At 31.4% G+C, this 4,463-nt stretch overlaps 1 non-coding gene across 1 annotated transcript; it reads left to right on the top strand.

The window, feature by feature from the left end:
* Nucleotides 1-3,864: 3,864 nt before the first annotated feature.
* Nucleotides 3,865-3,982, top strand: LOC143537172 (U5 spliceosomal RNA). Its single transcript, XR_013136000.1, has one exon. It is a non-coding gene; the product is annotated as a U5 spliceosomal RNA (small nuclear RNA).
* The last annotated feature ends 481 nt before the right edge of the window (nucleotides 3,983-4,463 follow it).

The raw sequence follows: 4,463 nt of genomic DNA on the forward strand, positions 1-4,463 counted from the left end.
TCCTCATAGGTTTTAAGCCTCCCGATAATATCGTCCACGGTTACTTGCTTTAAATCAGTAAATTGCTCAATCGAAGCAATTATATGCAAAAACCTATCGGGCATTGAGGTTAAGATTTTCCTTACTAGTGTGGTCTGATCAATCTTTTCAGCACAACTAGTTGCTTTACTAACAACATTTGTTAGTCTCAATGTGAAAGAATCAATAGACTCATCATCTTTCATTTGTAATTATCAAACTCAGACTTAATGCTTTGCAACCGTGCTTCTTGCACTTGCGTTGCACCAATATGTCTGGTTTTTAATGAATCCCACACCTCTCTTGCATTTTTACAGTCTGCAACTTGTAGGAGTAATTCTTCGGGTAAAGTTTGAAACAAGTAGGCAATAGTATATTTGTCTTTCTTGACTTCTATTCTTGTTTCTTCATTGGGTTCTATCATCTCCCAGAGGCCATTTGCATCTAGCATGGTCTTCATTCGAATTGCCCATGTTGTATAGTTAGTTGATTTTAACATAGGGCATTGGAAATTCGAATAGGATGATCCTGGTTCTTTATGCATTAATTACAATAGCATTATTATCTTTTGGACTTTCCGACATGGTTTCCTTTAAAGATAATAACACTTATTATACACAAAGTATAAATTATACACAAAGTATAAACAAGGTTTTAGATAATTAAGTTTAACCTCTTAAACTTATAAGAACCGTCTTCAAAAGTTTACAGCAAAAACTCGGTTCTAAAAATAAATAACGAATCCTTATTCGTATAAAATTAAACCACTACACTAACAGATTCCAACAATCTGATTTTGAGTTTAATATATAAAATGATTTCTTAATAAAGAGTAAATCTTTATTAGATTTATAACCAACGATTTCAACAATCAATTTTTTTTGGTTTTCGATATCAAATAATGTATTTCAAAATACTTGGGGTATTTTTTGTCAAAAAAAAATAATCATGTGTTTGGGGTTTCTTTCCCTTGACCGTGGAAAAGAAAGTGGTGCAGCCCCCTTTCTTAATTTCTGTAACACTGTAACACAACCAACAACTCCTTCTTGATTGTTTTATTAAGTAATTATAACAAAAAATAAACTTTTGTTATTATCTACACAAAACTGATATCGAATCAACAAATAAAAGGAAAATCAGTTTTGATTCAATCAGCAAAACAAATTTGGTGGCTTCTGAAAGTCTGATTACCAACACCACAAACAACAACAATTGCTGATTCTGATGAATTCTAATTTAATTTGCAGTTTCAAAAACGAGAAACAAATATAAACAGATCGCAATTAGAATTCAATTGATTGAAATTTCAGCATCGAAATTAACAAGTTAATCAATTGATTTATATAACAAATAAGAATCACAACGATTCTGGTTACGAACCGACTTCAATCGTTAAAATTTTCTGAACAATTCAGAAAAAATCACAAATGTGAATCACGATTTGAATGAATTTGATTTCGATTCTTCTGTTGACGTCTCAAGCAATTCCACAAACAATTTGTAGAACCCAAATCGAATCAAAGAAAAATATCAGCAATTGATTTCAATTGAGAGCAATTAAGATGGCTCTGATGCCAATTGTTGCCCAAGATAAAAAAATGAATGATCGATGAATGAAAATAACAAGATAACAATTTCTAAAAGGTATGAATTCTTTATTGATTTTGAAGGTATATATAGACGTACATGTCTATTGATCTTAATACTAATTACAACTTCAATCCTTCTACAATACTTAAATATTAAAACTAACTAAAAGATACTATGACATATTTACATAACTAACCCTAGACTCTAACTTGAAGGGATTAAATCTAACATAAACAATTATTAGATGTAAAAGAGACAAGTGATTTAACATACACAAAATCTTAGGGGCAATAAAACAACTTCATTTAAAAACCAAAGTTCTAAACTAACTCATGAAACATTATTTGTTGATATAGTTATCAATCACTCCACTGTCCTAGTGTTTTATAAATAAGGACAGTGATTTGGTTGAGCTTTTGAAGTTTGAACCTTGGCCAAACCAAAACCATGTGCTTGGAATCAAGAAGCATTTAATTAAATGCATCACAAATCTTGTTGCGTCAAAGTCTCTAATGTCTCTGCGATTGTAACGGCTATATCTAAGTAAAAGAGAATCAACAGACCTTTGTATATATGCCATTGTCATCTGATTCAAGAATAAAAGATATACAGAAAATTAGATTTATAGCAAAAACTTTTTAATAGTTGTTGCATTCACTCATCTATTTGGTCGAGCCTTCGGATTCAAGGATGAAAAAACTGTTTGGCTTCTTGGTAGTACGGGTGTTTGGCTCTTGGTCGATTGAGATGCTGCTGCACAACAGAAAAAAAAGTAACAGAAAGTTCGATATGTCACCGTACAGTTGACATACTTTTTAACTATTTGGTATACCTTTTAACTTGTAATTTTTTATGTCCATTACAATTTATTCTAATTCAACTCATCAATGAACAACTATGTGTCCGTTTACATTCACAAACTGTTTGTTTATATTGTTAACGAATACACATAAATTAACACAAATACATTTATTTTCTTACGAATGAACACAAACAAGAAATCCATGCATGTTCCGTCAATTTAACCATAAAAGTTAAAAAACGAACAACATTCTCCATTCATGTTTGTTTCATTTACAAGCCTAAGTAGTTTACACAAACCCGGAGGTACTAACCGGTTAACAAATACCAAGTGGTTCAATACATAGGTTCCAACCAGCTAATGTCGTGTCTACCAAATGTCTATCTTTAATACACAACAACTGAAAATGTTAGGGTCTTATAATAACATTACAATGCAACCAACAAACAAATAATATAATGTCTATCCAATGTTACTCAAAATCAAACACCATCCAAATGTAAGACTAATCTCAGACAAAAGCCATAACTATAAGAACCCAACAACTAACTTGATAACTGAACCATAGATTGTAAATCATAACATAACGTATTCTCATGAAACTCCTTCACCGCCTTGGTACCTTCAGATACGGCACGGTCAACCAATTCACTCAGAAGCACCAACCTCAAAGCAACCTGAATATTCCTATATGTGATAGTCCACTTCCTAACGAATCTCGAAGACTCCTTCACAAACTTCTCAAGGATGGGATATCCCTTCTCCTCCTCCTTCTCCTTCTCCTCCTCCTCCTTCTTCACAATTGTGCATATGACTTATACGAGGTTAATTTCACTACTTTAATATCTAGGCATACTAAAATAATGTTTACTTGAGTATTACGATTCATTTAACTCCAAAAGGTTTATCAGAGAATATGAACCTCTTGGTTTTTGTTCAACCAGTTTAGGAACAAACCTTTGCATAGTTCTTACTTACTTTCAACTGCTCTATGTAACACTATACCTAATTGACATACACAATTTTTCTCATATACGTTGTAAGATCTTAATGACGCTGATAAAAAATGATGAATCAAACATCTAAGTCGGGTTTTAGCAAATAATCGCCTGAACAAATTTATGGAGAGACACTTCTTATTAACTGATTTTTTGGTTCCATATTCTAGTTATTTCTGTTGAAGTTTGTATAAATTTTATTTGCATAAATGCTTACGTAAATAACACACCAAAGGAAGGTCTGCCATAACACTTTTTTAAGGACATAGATTATGTAAATTATAACGTCCAACAGAAGTTACAAATATGAATTTAATTGAGTAGAAAATATAATATGAACCTTTTAAATAATACGGATATGTGGAGTCCAACCATCCCACATCGGCTGTTTAGAGAAAAGCAAAGCAGTGCAATTGAGTATTTAATGCAAGCAGGTAGCGCTGTTGAAAGGCATGCAGCCACGTAGTGAGCACAAAGTGGACAATTCTTTCGCCTTTTACTAAAGGATACCGTGTGCTCGCTGCTTAAAGTGGTATACGCTTATTTTTGAGAGACCCTTCTATTATTGAAGGGCTCCAACCAACGTCTTAAGTTAAATCTTTTTCCTATTCACGCCTAGATCTTAATTTAGGTAAGTATCTTACTAAATGATTCTATGTAAATCATATACAAAGTTACAAATATATCAAGAAAACTAGATGGTTGAATTTAATTAGCAAGAAACTTGTTTTGCTTAAAAGTATCTAAAAATGAAACTTGAGTTGCATTACAAGCTATGACCCCCTCTGCTAGCAAGAAACTATCATACATTTTTGCCAAGAAAAGCATCATACTGAATTGTGTTTTTTTTAATTCATGTATTATTATTATTATTATTATTATTATTATTATTATGTTTTTTTGACTTGAAACAAGTTGGGTTCATCTTTTTTTTGTGTTTTTAATACTTTGTAAACGATAAATAAAATATGAATGAAAATTATAATTAAGCATATATTTTAACTGAAAATATTTAACATTTTTTAGAAAGTAATTAAACCTATAACTTACTTGAT

The sequence above is a fragment of the Bidens hawaiensis genome, unplaced genomic scaffold (assembly GCF_021521415.1).
Source record: "Bidens hawaiensis isolate Kalapana, Puna unplaced genomic scaffold, B.hawaiensis_p1.1 tig00011150_1, whole genome shotgun sequence".
In the NCBI taxonomy this organism is placed as follows: Eukaryota; Viridiplantae; Streptophyta; class Magnoliopsida; order Asterales; family Asteraceae; genus Bidens; species Bidens hawaiensis.